The sequence below is a fragment of the Sus scrofa genome, chromosome 9, assembly GCF_054392235.1.
Source record: "Sus scrofa isolate SSC_HxYL_T2T_F1_AM1 chromosome 9, Sscrofa_HxYL_maternal_Yorkshire_Landrace_v2.0, whole genome shotgun sequence".
NCBI lineage: Eukaryota > Metazoa > Chordata > Mammalia > Artiodactyla > Suidae > Sus > Sus scrofa.
Genome location: NC_139391.1, coordinates 16,364,731 through 16,385,873, shown reverse-complemented (window position 1 = coordinate 16,385,873; position 21,143 = coordinate 16,364,731). Strand labels below are relative to the sequence as shown.

Genomic DNA, 21,143 nt, shown 5'->3' with positions numbered 1-21,143 from the left:
ACACTTGCTCTATCTGTGGGGGTAACTCTGCTCAATTCAACTTCATTGGTAACATGGTTGTGATGAAATGGTAGCTCTACTGAACAGAAGAGTTCTAAGAAATACATGTGAAACTCCACATGGTATGATATTCAGCTAGTCAAGTTGTAGAAGTCTGTGAGGACTCCAAGGTTTGTAGAGTAGACTATCTGGTGGAGCACTGAGGTTGGAAATGTAGGATGAGGGGTTGGTTTCGGGAAAGATGTGAAACTAAAGAGACGAGTCATCTGTCTCTCCCCAAGATGGAAAAGTAGAGGAGGCCTAGAGCAGCTGCTGTAATTATTCCTGCTTAAAAAGGGAAAACACAAAGTAGTCCTGGTTCAAAACACTATTAAAATCCAGCCATGAAAATGTTAGAAGGTCCTTGCCTAGATCCCAAGGCCTCAGCATTAATACCTTATGGATTTTCTCCATACCGTGGGATCTTTGATTAAAATAGATAAATACTCTACCTGAACCTGTGATACTCTCTTTTTATTGTATCAATAGTGCTATAAATGCTCTTTTCCTTACACTTTTAAATGTCGTTTATATTTCATAAACTGTAGCATCTCCTTCACCACTGTTCCATTCCAGTTCACCTGAAGTAAAGATTTCAATGACAGCACTTAGAGAGCATGCCCAGGACTTGTCCATACTTTCCCTACTCCCAACAATGGGCTTTTTTGCCATTTAGCCAGTGAGTTATCCATATCCATGTCCCCTTCCTCAAAGTTGGCTTTCTAGGATCAAGAACTCCTAGATTTGGCCCCTAGCAGTAGAATCAGAGGATTTTCTTGGACAAGTAATTTGTTAGGGAGTGTGTCAGTAGCAATTGTTAAGTAAGCGAGGGAGGCAAAGAAGACAAACTATGAGGTCCGCAGCATATGTTGTACCACAGAAGTTTCTTTCTGTTTGTTTTTATGTTATGTTGCTTAGAGGAAAGAAAGACTTGGGGGTCTTTTTTTCCAGTATCCTCCATTTGGTTGACCACGACTATTGGTTAAGGAAGGTTGTAAAGCATAACCTTCCAGACACCTTCAAGCAAGACATCACCTGCAGCTCAAGGGTAGTGCTCTGGAGAATCTGCAGGTGTGACCTGTAACTTCTCCAGTCGCAAATATGTAAATGGCATGAGGCACCCATAATAGTATCTGGTACATGGCCAGAGGCATCCTAATCGATCTATTCTCAAAATTATAATAAATTCTCTTCTCACATAGCAATTTCCTTTCAGTTACAACTATAATCCCTTATAGTTACGTTTTTTGAGGTAAGGATAGAAGGCATCCTTTATTTCTTTAACTGATATATACATTTCTCTCTAATGAAGAAAATGGGAATTTATAAGTCATTAATTCTGAATGCCAAACCTTAAGAATCCTAAACATAGATACTTCAGATAAGAGAAAGTATACTTCTTAATTTTCATGTCAATAGCTTTATTAACTAGGTCATCACCAAGTAGGAAAAACTTGCTTATTTAACAGAGATGCTTTATCTCAATTAGCTAGGAAGAAAATGGCAGAGAATAATCATTGTGGAAATAGCTGGCCACCCCAAACCATCTTTCCTTGAAAAGGTCAGGAAGAAACTGAGAGAAAAGTAGCCCATTTAAAATAATCTGGCTGAGAAGAAATTATTTCAAATTATGCTATACCCATTTTCAACTTCATCACCATCGCCATCATCATCGAAACCATCACGCAGTAGTAAGCAGTGTGCACATATCAACAGAAGGGACTTGCAAAGAGTTAAGATCGCAATGTCACGATCCCTATTAAGCACACTGAAGAGTGGGGTAGAGATTCATTCTAGCTGGAAATTCATGCCTGTAATGCTTGGTTGAGGGATGTGCTTCACACTAACTAAACATCCCGAAGGTTAGAGGATAACCTTTCCTAACTGAATAAGAATTTGTTCATACTCGTTCAAATTATATTTTTAGTACCTAGACTGATAGGTAGCACACAGAATCTTTAAATAAATGAGCAGATGGAGCTTGAATCCCCTCTGTTCCGTGAGATACCATGTCTGTGACAGCAGAAAGAATTATAGATCCTCTTTCAACTTCCCTTTACCTCTTCAATGCCCCCTTGGTGAGTCAAGGAAGGGGACGTGGAAGAAGCTAAAGTTTTTTCCATGCATGGTCTGAGAAAAACAACGTATTTCAGCCTTTATATGTGAGATTTCATTAATTTTCAGAATGATCCTACAAGATAATTACGTAGTTTCTGTCACAAAGATAAAGAACTGAATCCCAGAAAAACAAGAGGAACAAAATAGTAGCTCTCCACTACCATATATATTATATATATGGGATTCACTAATGCATAATTGTTAATAGATTGTGTTCTTAAAAAAAGTGAAGAATGGTGATTATCATTCTCATATGAAATAAGACATTGTACATAAGAGTCAAGATGCATCCTCTTGTACAAAAAACCCACGCTAGGGCAAGCAGAAAAATGAAGGATATCTAGTTATATTAACATATACACACAATTATTTCAAACTCAGACATATCAATCATGGAAATAGGTTCCGGCATACAGCTAGTGTTTAGAAGAATTTGTATGGCAAGAAAAACATTTCTTGGGCAACAGGACAACCTAAATTTCAATATGCTGAGTTTTCCTCTCTAAGGAATCAGTGTTGGTAGGTGGCATACTGAATTATGTGTTCTAAGAATATGTTGTATCTCCTGCATCTGCTGATGTAAAGAGACACAGGGAGAAAAAAAAGCAAGAAGTTTCAGGAAGAGAGATGTAACATTGGCAGACATGACCTAAGAATCTTGAACATATTTTTTGTAAATGATAGACAACTATTTTGGAATTGTGATTATAATACCACAAGAGGAGCACTAGGTTCAGACACAGTAGATCTCCCAGAACATTCAGAAATGTCTGGTGTAACGGACCTCTCTGTATACCAGAATCTTACCTCTAATATTCAGGAAGGGCGTATCCATTGCATAGTTATCTAAATAAAAACTTAGAGAAGTTCCTCCGTTAGGGTTTTATGAAGATAATCAGGATGTACTAAGAGTAGCTGAATCCTCCCCATGATGGAAGAAATGGTACTCATTATGTGTGTTCCTACAATGGAATAGAAGATAGATAATAGGATCTGGAATGAATCCCATGTTCTCCGAGATGGCTGAGAATTGTTACCTATTGATGAGTGTAGAGTCCGGGTGAGGGTGCACTCTGTGTCTTTTTCTGGTCAACTTTATGCTCTTCTTGTTCTGTGAACTAGTCTCTGGAATGTCATCTTATTTCAGGGTCCTTAGTGTTCTGTCTCCATTTATGTACTTGATTTGTTAGTAGTCACTACAAAAGAAACAATGAGAAATCTCAGTGGATTTCACAAATAAGCATTTCTTTCTGAGATCTCGGAGTCAGCTGGGAGAGTTGAGCAAACGTTAAAAATTGGTTTGTTAGGGGTTTTTTCACCTGTAAATATGCCTTCAGAAAGCAAACTTTCTTATTCACTTGTTAATGGAAATAGCTGGTTGATTCTGCAGCTCTGCCTCTTGCTTATCTATGTACTGGTGTCTGTATTCTTATTATTCTTTCTGTCACAAGGTAATAAGCATTGTAACAGCATGAATGATATTTCAAATAACAGTTTGCTCTTTCCTCTCCCTCACGTTACTTCCATCAAAACTTGGCTTCAGGAAAGGCACTAACAATGATCCTTCACCAGTCACACAATGAATTAACGACTGGCTTGTTTATCTCCTTTGAACAATGAACTCACTTGCAGCAGGTGTTACAGGTTAGTCACCTTGTAGCATTTATCAGTGTTCAGGATAGTACCTCTCGAATTTTCATGTGCATAAAATCATCTGGATATAAAATGGAGAATCCGACTCAGTAGGTTGGAAATTGGGCCTGAGATTCTATCTCTTTTATAAGCATCCAGGTAATACTGATGCTTCTGCCTCAGAGATAACAATTTGAGACAAAAGACTCAAACTGCATTTCACAAAAAATTATAAAGCAATCTGGTTCTCTTGCTTGTCGGACTGTCATTCATCTCAGAACTAACTATATTCTAAGATGTGTCACTTAAAATTAAACAGAAGACTTAGATATCTGATAAAGCAAGCAAATATTTAATGTGTAGATAGGTACTGGGGTAGATGCAGAGGAGGCAAGTACAACCCTGTTTCCTCCTTGTCCTCAAATCACAGAATACAACATTCTTACTCTGTTGTGCTTAAAGGAATATTTTAGATGGAAAAATACTGCTCTTGGCTATGGTAATTTTTTATGCATGACAAACTAACTTGGTCATTTCTGTAAATTTTCTAACATAAACCAAGGCTACTTAACATAAATGACACACCAAATTTATTCTCTGTTCATATAAATTGAGGAAACTTTGTGTATTCTGCATAATCTGTGAATTAATCCTTTTAGAGGTTTTCTCAGTTCTAGATTCATTACTTTTCTAGTAAACATGACATCTCAGCTTCTCTTATACCCAAGTCCTTCAGAGACATGGTTCCACTAATTTCTCTTGTGCTTTCTATGGTTTCCTCACCTATTGGATATGACATAATTTCAGGGTAAAGATAAATTAAGGGTGTGTATAAGACTTTGAAGCCTTTAAGATGGTATTAGAAAATCCTCTCAGTGGAATAAAAGGGTTTCATAGATTTTAAGGGCATGATCCAGAAAATGTAATCCCTAATTATGACTATGAGTAAGTCTAGAGATAAAAAGACTTGTCACATAAAGGAGTATGGGCTTGTATTTTGTTTAACAGAGAGGAGTATAATTTGACAGACTTAACCTAAATGACACACAAGTTTATTCTCTTTGTTCAGATAAATTGAAGACACTTTGAACTTTGTTCATAGAAACTTGAGAAAACCTGCAAAGATTTAAGGGTATTGTGCTAGTCAGACTAAAAAGTACTGGAATAGTTCAAATTACATGGAGGTCTCCAGACTCCCAATTTTCTATGGCATGAAGTAGGCTGAGTATTGCTACTTAGTGGCAATCATAGGCTATTACGTATAGTAAAGGAAGACCATGCTAGACGGTGGAATTCAGAATCTTGGAGGAAAATGGACTCTCAGATACTGCCAAGAAGCAGAACTGGGCCCTAATCAAGTAATAATTTCTGGCCATGGAAGAGGATGTTCCAATGAGGTGTGAGCAGGTAGATTTCAGAAATTCTATGGACCTGTGATTGCCATATGCTTGGTATTCCTCTCCTTCTAAATAAGCATATCTATTGTCATTATCTGACACTGTAACACTGTCTCACCATAATATGCTTATTGTTTGCCTATTGTTCAAGGTCTCTAGATCAGAGGAGCTATAACCTCGGGGCTGAGGTATTAGTGTCATTTATATATCTGGACTTAACTTAGAGAATTAGATCCTAGATTTCAGTTCTGATCTAGTAATAGCAAATGACTTTTGGCAGTCCTGGAGTAGGAGTGAGTACATTTTACATGTAGGAAAAATGTGAATAGTTTGTGGTAGTAAAGTATAAAGAAGAAATAATTATTTGGTTTACAATCAAGAGCAAGGATGCTACCTCATAGGATTATCAAATATGTCTATTTCTGTAGTATCTCACATGTAGAGGATGCTTAACATGCAGAGAGTATGATTAAAATAACTTGTGTTTATGGAGTTCCTGCAGTGGCTCAGTGGTTAACAAACCCGACTAACATCCATGAGGTTGTGGGTTCGATCCCTGGCCTCGCTCAGTGGGTTAAGGATCCTGCATTGCCGTGAGCTGTGGTGTAGATTGCAGTCGTGGCTCGGATGCCAAGTTGCTGTGGCTGTGACGTAGGCTGGCAGCTGTAGCTCTGATTCGAACCCTAGCCTGGGAACCTCCATATGCTGTGGGTGCGGCCCTAAAAAGACAAAAAAAAATTAAAAAAAAAAATAACGTGTTTATTATGTCTCTGTAACATGAACTAAAGATAAACTCATGGTTAGCATTTAGGAATTTAGTCTTAATAGGCTTTAGAACTTTTTACTCCAGTTTCTTTATTTAACTGATAAAAAGACTTACAGCTAGCATGTTTAGGTGATTGTACGTTAATCTGTGTTTATAATAGTTCCAATGTGTTTGATTCTGAGCCTCATACATTATCTGTCTATTCATCCATCCATCCATCCATCTTCTATCTATTTACATGCCTATATCAGGCTTCTCTGCATAAAAATATCAGAGTTTATGAAATATATTTCAGAAACTGTCTTCACTAAATGCTTAAAACAATTATTTTATGGTACTGAAAGTTTTAAGCTTCAATGAATGTTTTAAAATAACATTTCTTATATATATATATATGTATATACACACATATACATATGCCATTTTTCCCTTGTAAATAACACAATTTTTAGCAAAAGTGTATAGCAGAATCTCTATTTCCCTACCTCATGGAGGTTCAGTATTTTCTTAGCTTTTCCATAAGTGGAAAAATACCATGAATTTTAGTTTCCTCCTTCAGAAGATCAGAGGCACAGTCATTTGTGGGAAAACAGCCAAGAAAACATATATAGAGTTTGTGAAAGAAGATATAAGTAGACTGAGGGCTGTGCAGTGGGAAGCCTGAAGGACAACCCTGATAAAGAAAACTGGGACGAGAGCAAACACATACAATGGTAGTAAGGGAAAGAGTTACCTTTTGTGAACCAGTGGGTCTGATATACAATGTTGTTGAAAGGAACTGGGGGCAGTTGAGTATTTAGGTATGTTTTTATGTCATTTGGTTTGGTCAATCTAATCACATAATTGATGAGAGAGAACAAATGCTCAAACATTGTTAAGATGGTCTCTGGGTCTTCTCAAAATTGGAGGGTTTCAAGGTTGCTTAGATATTGGGAGTTGCTATTCATGAAATAACATCATTCAGACCCAGCAACATATAGATCCCAGGTACTGGTAAATTATACCCTTTAAAATTATGACAACAGAGGAGTTCTCATCTTGGCACAGTGGAAACGACTCTGAGTAGGAACCATGAGGTTGCGGGTTTGATCCCTGGCCTCACTCAGTGGGTTAAGGATCTGGCTCTGGTGTTGCTGTGAGCTGTGGTGTAGGTCACAGATGCAGCTTGGCTCTGGCATTGCTGTGGCTCTGGAGTAGGCCGTCAGCAACAGCTCTGATTAGACACCATATGCCCCGGGTGTGTCCCTAAAAAACAAACAAACAAACAAAAAAATTATGACTTAACAGAAATGAATTGGCTAATCTCCACATATAAATAGTCATCAAAAATAATGTATAAATATTATATGTAAAGACTAAAATAATACATTTGTTTATGGAACACTAACTTGTTTGAACTAGGACAGTTTAATTTTACACCTTAATACCTGGGTAAATACTGTGTAAATGAACTGTGCTATAGTTAGGACTTGATGCACCCATTTACTGTGGAAGGTGATACTAATGAAAAACTCAAGGCAGGGCTTAAAATTGACAAGATATTATTTTAGAGCCATGGTTCAAAAGGCTGAAAATCTTCTGCTACTGAAAGCTGATTCAAAGGAAATGAACATTTAACATTATTGGGTTTTTACTCCTATTTCATCTCATTAATGTATTATTTTAATGAGGATTAGATGTTGATTAGATATAATGACTGCTAATGATTGTACATACTAAATTTAGGCAGATGGTAAGGGATTTATCCTAAAAAATACCTCTTGTAATAAATCTCAGGAGAAGCTAGTGAAAGTTAGAGCCTTCTGTAGCACCGTAATGAATTAATTGCAACCTGAAGAGGCAAAATGATATCTATGGCATATGATTCGGCTTACACACAGGATGGAAATAACAGGTTCTCAGGGTCCTTTAAGGCTGTGTACCAAATATTTTTAGAAGTATCAACAAACTGAAGGGGATAAGGGTATTTACAGAAAAACAAGCCTTGGATGGTCACCATATGTTTGTTGTAGATCTAGAAGTATCTTTATAGCTATCTTAGGCCAACCCTACCCAGGGAAATTTCTAACTCATCCAAAGTCAAATAGGACATGATGAAATTAAAAGTCACGTCTCTGTTTTCATTTTCTAAAGGGTCCATTTGCTTGTGCAAACTTCTCAGATATTTAATTCAACAAATTCCATCTTATTCTATTTTATGTATTGACCGTTTGTGTAAAAGAAAAGTAGGAAGTACTGAACTATGATCCATGTCAAAAAGTTCCTTTGCCATGTCAGATATCCTGAAGATTGAAGTGGAAAACAGTATGGATGGTTAACCGTCCAGCAGAAGATCACTATCGATATGTTTGAATTTGAAGATAGCAACATATATGGTTACCACACAGTCCCACACAGTCCCACACAGTGGTAACCAGATCTCCACGGTTTACCCCATTAAGGTTTATTCCACATTCATGTCCCAGTTCAGTGACGGGTTTGGTGGGTGGTTTTCCTCAGAGTGTCTTGCAGGCCTAGGTATCTTCACTGTAGCAGCTTGCTCATCTACAAGGGTTTAGAGTCCTCTGCTGGAGCAAATGTTGATGACACATAATGGCAGCTAGTGAGTGGAAGGGGCACCTAAAAGGTTAGGGACCACAGTGTATTAGCAAAACGCCTCACTTCCTTCACATTCCGTTGGCTGGTATTTGGGGACATGGTCCCACTGAACCACAAGGCAGAATGAACAACACGGGCCTTTCATTCAGTCAGAAAGAAAATCAGATGAGAGTTTATGTCTCTGCCATAATCAATTTGTCTACTTAAAAAAAAATAGCTCCCAGGTTTCCTATGTTTCTGAGACAACAGAGTGGTAATACTCTATTACTCTTCATGATATTCAATAGGGAATGATAATCTTCCTCTAGATAGGAAAGGACATCTATTAATTTTTTGGCATGGATGTGTGTGTGTGTGTGTGTGTGTATAGAAAGAGGTATTTCTCAAAATTTATCAGCCTTTAGCTCTAGTTCCAGCTATACCACCTCCTGGCTTTGTGATTTAGTCAGCTCTAGTCAACCCAAGATGGGGTAAGAATACCGGGTTTATCAACCAGATGGTTTGATAATTTTTTTCACTTTTAATAGACTATTGTAAGAGTAGTTTTAGGTTCACAAAACAATTGAGAAAATAAAATGTGTTTTCCTATATCTCCTGACATTCCCCCCCTCCCACTCACACACACACACACACACACACACACACACACACACACACACACACACACACACTCAGACATTCCCCTGTTATCAACGTCTCCCCCCAGGATGGTACATTTGCTATAATAGATGAACCTACACTGACATACCATAATCACCTAAAATCTACAGTTTACATCAGGGTTCACTCTTGGTGTTATGCATTCCATGGGTTTTGATGAATGTTTTATGACGTCTATTCCTATCCATTATTTTGGTATCATACATAATAGTTTCATGACCCTAAAATCCTCTGTGGTATTCATCCCCCCATCCTTCCTGTCTAACTCCTGATCTTTCTATTCTCTTCATAATTTTGCCCTTTCCATAATGCCATATAGTGGTACTCATGTGACATGTAGCCTTTTCATATCAAAGTCTTTCACTTTGCAGTATGCTTTAAATTTCCTCTATGTCTTTTCATGGTTTATTTATCCATTCTATTGAAGGACATCTTGACTGCTTCCAAGTTTTGGCAATTATCAATAAAGCTGCTATAAATATCCATGGGTAGGTTTTTGTGCAGAGAGAAGTTTTCACCTCCTTCGAGTTAATACCAGGGAATGTGATTGCTGGATGCTATGGTAAAATGATGTTTAGTTTTATAATACGTTACCAAACTGCCTTCCAAGGTGATTTTATCATTTTGCATTCCCACCAGTAATGAGTGGGTGTTTTTGTTTGTTTGTTTTTTGGTTTTTGGTTTTTTTTAGAGCAGTGATATTTTTCTGACCTCAATGGTAATTCTCCTCTCTTCCGCATTAGTATCCATTGTGTTCTTCCCAGGGACACCTTGTACTTGAGTTCACTGCTGCCTGGGATGTTCTTTCCCTAGAGTTTCTTCTCAAATTTGGATATTAGCCCAACACACTCTCTTCCAAGAGGCTTTTCATGAGTAATTTTCCTGAGATAGTACCTTTCATGTTCCTTCTATTCTCTATGATGTCACCCTCTACATTTTTTTTTTTTTTTATGGCTACTCCTGCGGCATATGGAGATTCTCAGACGAGGGGTCAAATTGGAGCCATAGCCACTGGCCTATGTCATAGCCACAGCAACGCAGGATCCAAGTTGTGTCTGCAACCTACACCACATCTCTCCACATTGCTGGATCCTTAATCCACTGAGCAAGGCCATGGATCAAACCTGTGTCCCCATGAATGCTAGTCAGATTCATTTCCACAGAGCCACGATGGGAACTCCTACATTTTCTTTAAAGCACTTACTGAAGTCCTAGAGGTCTAGAGTACACTAGACTCTAGTCCATCTAGAGTCCACTAGAATGCAAGTTCTATAATAGGGAATCTGTTCTGCTCAATGTGGACAATTAAGGTATATTTTTAAGTGAATTTGTTAAAGGAATAGAAACCCATAGCAAGAAGTGTACATTATTGAAAAGATTTGTTTGATCTTGCACAAGTTTTGTCCTCTCTTTGGACATTTTCAACTTTTTACGTGACATACCAGTCCTTCTAAATATATGGTGATCCTTCTGCTCTTGGTAGGTTCTCAGGGGTCTCCTTGAGCAGGCAGGGCCTTTCATTATATGTTTATTTAAGAATTACAGGCCTAAGTAGCAGCCTACTGTGGAGCACTACAATGAATCTCTTTTTTTTTTTTTTTTTTTTGGTCTTTTTGCCATTTCTTGGGCTGCTCCCGCGGCATATGGATGTTCCCAGGCTTGGGGTCTAATCGGAGCTGTATCTGCGGGCCTACGCCAGAGCCACAGCAACGCGGGATCTGAGCCGCATCTGCAACCTACACCACAGCTCACGGCAATGCCGGATCCTTAACCCAGAGCAAGGGCAGGGATCAAACCCGCAACCTCATGGTTCCTAGTCGGGAACTCCCTAAATCTCTTATTAATTGCATTATTTGGGTATTACTTAGGCTTTCTATGAACAGTAGACAAACAAGAGCTTTTTAAAAAAATTGTTTTCCATTAGGGTTTATTATAGGATATTGAATACAGTTCCCTGTGTCATATAATAGGATCTTGTTGTCTATCCATTTTATATATGGTAGCTTGCAAACCAAGAGCTTTTTCTTGAAGGAAGCTAAGTGTAACTAGGTGATATTATGTCTACCTCCTTTGTTGTTTTCACTTTGATCAATTAGGATTCACAATTATTCTTTGGAAGATTTGACCACTGATGCAACATCCATGATCTGTATTACCTAATTTACAAATCGAAATACGACTAACCACTAGATAGACAAATGTAAAGCAGTTCAGCTTAGGGAACTCCTACAAAAGGGGTGTGTGTGTGTGTGTGTTTATGTCATACTTTTTGTAAAGAAAAGCACTGATGGTACGCTTTTCAAAGGGCACAATACTGTAAAAAAAGAATTTGAAAAAAAAGGTCATTAGAGAAAAAACAGAGATCATTTTTTTTTCTTTTAAGATGTTAAGATCTGGAGAATAGAACATTAGAATGAATGCCTAATAAGATGTAGTTGGAAAGCCCTGTATCCTTAGTGTAAATTGAATCTGAGCCTCTGGTTTCCTATCCTGAAATTCTGTGTGTGCATGGCTGAGGATAAAGAAATTCCTTCTGTTTTGAGAAAGATAATGACTAATATTTACCATGCAGCTTTACTAATATCATCTCATGTAATTATTCAAGTAAGCTATTAAATTATATATTATTGAACCTATTTTATAGCTAAACAGACTGAAAAGTGTTGAAGCAGCATAACAGTGGAATGAGATCTAGTACTCAAGCATAAGTATCTCTGACCCCAGAGCCTGTTATTCTTCCATCCAATCACTATCCACTCACTATCTACACATTTCCTACATTATCTCATGGCAGGTGAGGTGAATTTATTTCCTTTTTTTTTGCGCCTGTGACTTCTGCAGCTCAGATGTTAAGTAAAAACTTTAAGATCACATTTAAAGGTAAATGATTTACTGTTGATTAAAACATGTCTTTTGGCTTCAAATTTCAGGATATTTCACTGCAGGTTTGCTGCAGATTAGATTCAAAAGGGATAAAGTTTATTAATTGCATTCATACATCTGTGAAGACCAGAATCAATAGTCTTCTTTTTTTAATTTCTAGAGTACCTTTGTTCATATTATTCTAAAATAGTTGTTTAAAGTATTTTCCATAAATATTATAAATTGAAAGTGAGTCATCCATTAAGAAAAACATTTGTCTAGATCTTTTATCTCCAGAAATTCTGTTTCAGTAGCTGTGGATCGAGGCCCATAAATCTGGATATTTAACAAGCAGATGCTTCTGAAATAAAGTCTACAGATGAAACTTTGGGAAACACTGTTATTTCAGTGCATACTATATTATAATTTATTGATTTCATGCCATAATTTCTGAAAAAGAAAATTGATAAAATATTTCCTTATGTTTATTGATAATGTTACAATGGACATGAAATCTTGCTTTTTTCCACTGTTGAATATTTCCTTTAGCAAAAGGCTAAATAATTGTATTGACTCTTGATAATTTAAGTCACTTTTTCAATTTTTGCTTTCTCAGGCAGTTTATATCAAACCCCTTCTATATTGATCCTACTGTCTGGTCAATGGAGTCATCTCCATAAGCTGGGCTCCTTACATGTTTCTATTTTTACAGCCTGTTCTTTGACACAGTTGTCCATAATAGGGCTGTTGGAACCTGATATGTTTACTTAATCCAAAATTAACCCAAAAAAGAAATAAAAATGAGTATGGAATATTTGTCTTCTGTTTCCTTTTGACAGAAAACTCTGACTTTTTTTGGCTTTGATAGTTTAATTTCTGGAATTAAAACACTAGAACAATAAAGGGGAAAGTTACAATAGACTTCAAGTTGGATATTGTTTATAATACCTGCAAGGCCATAATTAGGATATCAAGAATTCTATTACTTGTTCCTTTTATGCATTCACCTAGTGGATATTTATGTTAGGTATTCGACTAGACAAGAAAGACCAAGGGACACCTTTTTTTCATAACATTTATAATCTAATGGAGAAGATGGGCATTAAACAAGAATAACTGGCATGGCATGCACCTGACTACACAGGCCAAAATATTCTTTCAGACAAAGTGATGGGTGAGCTGATGACTGAAGAACTAGGGAAAATTTACCTAAGCAGAGAGCATCAGCTGGCCTGGAGCATGTTTTTAACAGGATGTAAGAGAAGAAAGAGTCCACCCTAACTGCAGGAATCAAAGCGTTTTTGTCTGGCTGAAGATACTTGAGTAGTAAGAACTGTGGATGAAATGGTCGTGTCTGATCAGAAAGGCCAAGGTAAATGGCTTGTCTTTCATCTGAAAGACAAGGAGGAAAGATTTTTTTAAAATAAAGGTGTTGACATATACAGATCATCCTTTGGAGAAATCTTTTTCCCTGTGCTGTGGAGATGTGATCTGATCAGATAAACAGTGGAGTTAGGAGACTATTTACCAGGCTGTGGCAGTTGCCCGGGATTGGTGGCTACCTGACCTTGGATGCCGCTAAGGAGACTGGAGAAAAGTGAGAGGAGTTGAGGGAGTGGACTCTGTGGAATCTAGTACTTGAATGCATGCTGAAGGTGAGGAAGATGGAGATATAAATTACATGCTAAACTTCCAGTTCTTTAAAGGAAGGTATTAATTTGTGCTTATTCTTTGTATTTCAGAAAGAGAAGCAAATTTAAGCCACTCTTTCTTTCTATTCCTCTTCCTTCCACCCTGAAGGCAAGCAAAACTCTGAATCTTGTCAGTCACTACACAATACCTTCCTTTGAAAAGAGCAGAGGTGATGTCAGGAGAGGAGTTGAGATACTTGGGTAATAGACACCCCTAAACTGCCTGAACCCGAAAAATAACTTTCTCTTTAAGGAAGAAAGGGGTCGGTGTTGCTTGGATAGGAGGTTTATTTGATCAGTTTCCTGTCTCATAGGAACTTAGGCGGAAAGGACAATGGATAACTTGATTGTCTCTCAGAAAGATATCCAGGCAAAGTCCAGCACAGAGCAATAAACAGATACCACAGGAATAGAATGCAAAACTTTCACATGAACAGTGTGAACCATTGTTTCAGGCAGACATTATATAAACCTCTTAATTCCTCTGGGATTCTAGGGTGGGAGAAGAATCTAAAACAATACCTGCGACTAAACATTTTGCCACCTAACCTTCCTATATCCAGTTTTTCAGAGTACTTAACATGTATAACCTTGAGGTTTAAAAAAAAGTTAAAGAAGACATTAAGCAGTTGGGACCATGAGTATTGAAAAGCCAGATATAAGAGCTGTTAGTGCTTGCTTGGTACCAGCTCTAGGCTGTGTGCAGTGACTTGGCTCCGCTATTATCTGCATTTGGCAAATAAGCCAAGTGAGGCTCAAAGGTGCCTTTGTGCATGACTGCATGCTGATAGTGGAAGAATATATTTAATGCCAAGTCACTGCATGATGGCTTCTGAAATGCTCCTCAAAACTAGTGGGCCCTAATGATCAAACACCACTTGACCCAAGGAACAAACCTCCAAACAGGGAACTGTGCCTCCTTTTAACTTTGATGCTGTGGCACATTGGTTCAAACTACCAGGTTAACAGTTATAACTCTGTGTTGTCATTATCCACACAGTTGGGTGCATCTATACAGCCTGCCTCTATTTTTAAGCCTAAGATTTATGTTCTGTGATATTAAACACAGTTTCCTGGTTAAAGGTAATTCAGCTTGCCTCGCAAAAAGCTTACTTTTATTGTTCAGTAAATATTATGCTTGATTTTCCCCTTTCACATTGGAGAACATGTGTTTCCCCAGGCATTCAAAAGGCAAACGCATTATCTTCTTTGCTGCATTTGTTACTTTATAGATTTTAAGGAGTATGGCTGCTTCTCAAAAAGACCTGGGTTTATACCCCAGACCAGGATATGTGTGGCCCCCACATTTTTTAATGAGGCCTCTTTCTACTAATACAAAAATTGATTTAAAAACATAATACAAAATTCATGGGTCTACGTGGAATATAGTGATTTATCAATGAAGATTATACAATGAATGCATAGAGAAGAGGTACTCATACTTTTTTTTTTTTTATTGTCCATTGCATGCATTTGAAGATTCTTCATAGTGTTCATATACCATTTCTTCCTATTCAGGTCCAAGAACCATCTCGTTGTGTTCTTAATTGTCAAATGTGCCACTCCTGGCTAATTTGATCTCCTACCATGGAAAAAAAAAAAAAAGGCAGCAATACTATCATTACTCAAAAAATGTGCTCAAAGGCAGGCATAGAAGGTTAGAGAGAAAAATTTGTGACCATATGGTCCCAGGCTCATGGTGCTCTACTCTGACGGCACGACCAGCCCCACCCAGTCTTGGATACAATAGTAGGATCTCAAAAATTTCAAGAAGGCACCCTACAATTTGTGGCCACCTGAGCCATAGAATTGCAGTATTGTCCCAAACATTTTTTTTTCTACCCTCAAAACAATTCACTTGTGAAATTAGTTAAATTGTCTTACCTCTGTGAACTATAGCTTTCTTCACTACATGCAAGGAAAAAGAAATAGATTATCTCTGACAGTTGTTGAGAAAGGTAAAATGAAATAATATGTGTGAAAGAAACCTGTGCCTAGAATATCTTATGTATTTAAAAGGTTATCCTTTTCTTTCTTAAAGAGCTAAAGAACTATTATTTTACTTTTTGAGAATCTTTTTTCTATATTTTTTTAATAGAGGAAAAATGACCTCAAGGAAAATTTTGCAGGGGAATTTTTATGCCTTTTGCTTGCTTTATTTCATTCCCTTTTCCCCCTGGTTCATAGTGTCTTATATTCTTTCAATTTTTCTTCTCAAAACATGTTTCCAGGGAAGCTTCTGAATAAGTTATTCACATACAAGTATGAAGATATATCACCGTATTTCATCTACTAGTAATTTATTCATCACTTTCAATATGTTTACATTAATTCTTTACCAGTGATTGTGGTAGGCACGGACTATAAAGTGACAATAGAGTAAGCTTCATGTTGGGTGTGATCTGTGCCATCTTACAGGGTTCTGTTCTCAAAGGGTGCCACGCTTGGTTCAGTGTTCTGCTTCCTCATCTCGAAATTCTTTAAAAATTTTTAAATTTATTTTATCATTTATTATGTCATGGTTCATTTATACAGTATTGTGCCAATTTCTGCTGTACTGCACAGTGACTCAGTTATATATACACAGACACCCCCAGACCTTTTTTTTTTATATTCTTTTCATTTTCTTTAATATTCTTTTCCATCATGGTCTGGATATATTTTCCTGTGCTATACAGTAGGACCTTGTTGTTTATTCATTCTAAATGTAATAGTTTGCATCTATTAAGCCCAAACTCCCAGTCCACTCCACTCCCTCCCCACTCACTCCTGGCAACAAGTGTCTTCTCTATGTCTGTGAGTCTGTCTCTGTTTTGTAGATAGGTTCACTTGTGCTGTATATCAGATTCCACAAATAAGGGATATCACATGATATTTGTCTTTCTCTTTCTGACTTACTTCATTTAGTATGAGAATCTCTAGTTGCATCCATGTTGTTGCAAATGTCATTATTTCATTCTTTTTTATGGCCGATCAGTATCACATTGTACATATGTAATACATCCTCTTAATCCATTCCTCTATTGATGGACATTTAGGTTGTTTCCATATATTGGCTATTGTGAATAGTGCTCCCATGAACATAGGGGTGCATGTATCTCTTCAAATTAAAGTTTTGTTGGGATGTATGCCAAGGAGTGGGATTGATGGGTCATATTATAATTCTATTTTTACTTTTCTGAGGAACCTCTGTACTGTTTTCCATAGTCGTTGTACCAATTTAGATTCCCACCAACAGTGTAGGAGGGTTCCATTTTCTGCACAGCCTCTCCAGCATATGTTATCTTTAGATTTGTTAACAATGGCCATTCCGGCCAGTGTGAGGTGGTACTTCATTGTAGTTTTGATTTGCATTTCTCTATAATTACTAATGTTGAGCATCTTTTCATGTGCCTTTTGCATCTGAGTGTCTTCTTTGGAGAAATGTTTATTTAGGTTTTGGGCCCCTTTTCTGATTGGGTTGTTTTTATGTTGTTCAGTTGTATGAGTTATTTATACATTTTGTATTGTTTTATGATTTATGACAGATGATATTTTGCCTACATTCTCTTCTAGGAGTATTATGCTGTCATGTAAAAACCAATTAGGTCTAACTGATCTAATTTGTAATTCAGGATCTCTGTTGCTTTATCCATTTTATGTCCACCGATGTGAGTGGGATGTTTGCATCTCCTACTGTTACTGTATTCCCATCAATTTCTCCCTTTGTGTCTGTCAGCATTTGTTTTCTGTATTTGGGTATCTTATATTAGAGGCATATATATTGACAAGTGTGATATCCTCTCTTTGAATTGACCATTTTATCATTAAATAGTGTCATTCTTAATCTTTCTTTTTGGGTTTTGTTTTAAAGTCTATTTTGTTTTATATGAGACTTCACTCTCTTGTCATTTCCATTTGCATAAGATAGCTTTTTCCATTCCCTCACTTTCAATCTTTGTCTCCCTTGTCCTAAGGTGGATCTCTTGTAGGCAGTATATTGTAGGTTCTTACTTTTTTATCCAGTTTGCCACTCTTAATTCTTTTAACTGGAGCATTCAGTCTCTTGACATTTAAAGTAGTTATTGATGCATATGTATTTATTGCCATATTAAATCTTGTTTTCCAGTTGATTCTCTGTTTCTCCTTGTTCCTTTCCTTTTCTTTTTTTGGGGGTTTGATGATTTCCTTTTATTTATGCTTGTGTCCTCTTTTTGTTTTGTGTAAATCTATTTCTGTTTTTGATTTGTGGTTACCCTGTTTTTCAAATATGTTAAAACCTTCCAATATCTGCTTGCTTTAGACAGAGAGTCATATAGGCTCAAATACATTCTAAAAAAAAAAAAAAAAAAGAGTCTAGATTTTCTTATTCTCCTTCCCAACATTATATGATTTTGATGTCCTTTTTTTCCACGTTTTCATTTTTATCCTTCTGTTCCTTGTGTTTACCATTGCTTTCACAGTTTTTTTGTTTGTTTGTTTTTATCTGTATCTTGGCTTATTTAAGTGATTACTTTCCTCCATCCTATATCTTCTTTTATATTTAGTGGAGAACTTTCAAAATTTCTTTTAGAATAAGTTTAGCATTGCTCTATCCTTTTAATTTTTGCTTGTCTATTTAAATTAAATAATTTTAATTATTTTTTCCTACTATTATAAATGATAATCTTGCTGAGTAGTATATTCTAGTTTGCAGATTTTTTACCCTTTCAGCATCTTGAATATATCTTGCCACTCCCTCTGACCTGCAGTATTTCTGTAGAGAAATGAGCTAATAGTCTTATGGGATTCCCTTTTAATTTATGTGTTTTTTTTCTTTCTCTTACTGTCTTTAGAATCTACTCTTTAACTTTTGCCATTTTAATTATAATATGTTTTGGTGTATGTCTGAGTTTGTCTTACTGTATCTAGATATTTCTTTCCTTCTTTAGATTTGGAAAATTTTCAGTCATAATTTTTTCTTTTTTTTTGTCTTTTGTCTTTGTTGTTGTTGCTGTTGTTGTTGCTATTTCTTGGGCCGCTCCTGCGGCATATGGAGGTTCCCAGGCTAGGGGTTGAATCGGAGCTGTAGCCACCGGCCTACGCCAGAGCCACAGCAACGCGGGATCCGAGCCGCGTCTGCAACCTACACCACAGCTCACGGCAACGCCGGATCATTAACCCACTGAGCAAGGGCAGGGACCGAACCCGCAACCTCATGGTTCCTAGTCGGATTCGTTAACCACCGCACCATGACGGGAACTCCTCAGTCATAATTTTTTCAGATCCCCTTCAATCCCCTTTTCTCTTTCTTCTCCTCTGGGATCCCTATTATGCATAGATTGGCTCACTTTACAATATCCCATAGATCTCTTATATTGCTTCTAATTTTTTTAATTTGGCTTTCCCTCTGGTGTCCTAATTGAATGATTTCCATTCTTCTATTTTCAAAAAGTTACTTTACTTTTCATCTGCATTATTCATTCTTCTATTCATTGCCTTTAGCTCAGCATGATTCTCAGCAAATGGATTTTCTAATTTTTCTTGGTTCCTTTTTAAAATTTCTAGTTCCTTTTTATAATAATCTTCATTTCTGTTGATAGCCTTTCTTAATTTCTTCTGTATTTTCATTACCTCATTTTTGAACTCAGTTTCTGTTAGACTAAAGAGGTCTGTTTCATTGTTTGCTCCTTCTGGTGAATTATCCTTTTCTTTTAATTTGGGATGGTTCCTCTGTTTAATTTTGCTTATATTTCTCTTACTTTGTTAAGTGGAAACAATTTTTTACTGTAGTCATGTAGGGCTATTTATATGTGCACGCCTTCTTGCATAGCTTGTATGCTTGCATGGGTTTACTTTTTTTTTAATTTTAATTTTTTGGCATGAGGGCTGCTTTCAGTTTGGATGTTTGCTATCTCTTTCCTAAGCATGTGCAGGCCATTTTCCCCTTAATAGTGGGTCTGCAGATGCATGGACCACACATGCTCCCAGGTAAAGTGGGGGCAGTGGGCACAGCACTTGGTTGTCAGATCCTTGGTAGTGGCTGTAGCCACCCTCCCCCACCCCCCCATTACAAGACCCTTGACTGAAACAATAGCAGGGCATGCTCATTTACAGGGAGGTAGGGGCAACTGGTGATGTCTTCTCACAGTATCCTAGTGGGTTGTGGGGCCCTCAGCATTGGTGGTTGGTAGCATTGGTAGCAGGTTGCATATGCTCAAGAGTAGGTGGGGACAATGGGTAATATCTGGTTGTGGCACCCTCAGCAGTGGAGGGCTGTGCCCACCTCTGGAGTTTAAATTGGCTCTGTGGCTTGCTCCTGCCTTTGTAGCCTGTATAAGAGGTGCCCTGCTACCTAAGAGCTCATGTGCCTGCAAAAAACTCCTAAGGCAGCCCTGTCCCCCTCCTCTCTCACTCCCCCTCTACGGCACCTTGCTTCCTACACTCCCTTAAGTGTGGTGCACCACTTCCTAGACCCCTCAAGTTGTTTCCATCCAGCCAACCCTACTCTTCTTCCCAGGACTGACCTCTGAAGCCCAAGCCTCAGCACCCAGCTGCAGCCTGTGTCTCAGCCTGGATTGCGCTGGGTGGTGGCACCAAACATATGGCACTCTCTCTCTGCTTTGCCCTCCTCAGACCTGCTAAGTGATTTTCTCTGAGGTTTTGAGGCTCCCCCTCCTTCCCTGTTGATCTCCTCACCAATCAGGAGGCCTCCCACTGTGTAGAATTCTTTCCTCCTCCACAGCTCCTTCCCAAGACTGCTTGTCCCATCCTGATTCCTTTTTCCTCTCTTTCTCTCTTTTTTTCTTCTGTCCTACTCGGTTATGTCATTTTCTTGCTGTTTTGGAAGTCTGAGGTCTTCTGCCAGCATTCAGTGGATGTTCTATGGGAATCATTCTACATGTAGATTTTTTAAAATATGTATTTTTGGGAGAAAGTAAACCTCACATCCTACTCCTGCTATCTTGATCCAATCTCCTTGAAATTCTTAATAAGCTTCGAAGAAGGGACCATGTTTTCATTTTGCACTGGACACCACCAACTGTACAGCAAGTCTTGAGTGGTTAACCTGAAAACCACACTTCTTGCCCTCAAAGAAGCCTATAAGATACACAAATATTTAAAGTAATAGATCATCAAGAAATAGATAATATACATGTACAGTTCAAAAAAGAAGGGAATATTATTTGAAATAAAGGAATAAGCCATATCAAATTAAAACCCAAGGAATTAGGAAGGCCTCTTTCAGGGTATAAGATGACACTTGAGGAATAAGTAGGAATCAGCTGTATTAGGAACTAAAACTAAAAATAAAAATAAAAACAACATGCTTAAAAGCCTTGAGGTAGATAAAAGCTCAACACCCTGGAAACTACAAAGTGAATCTGAGATGAGTTAAGAGAAGGAAGCAGGGACCAGATC

General features: G+C 37.5%; 1 protein-coding gene across 2 annotated transcripts in view; it reads left to right on the top strand.

Moving 5' to 3' along the window:
• LOC110255407 (uncharacterized) overlaps positions 1 to 21,143 on the top strand; it is a 689,852-nt gene that overhangs the window by 613,467 nt on the left and 55,242 nt on the right. The window lies entirely within an intron of this gene.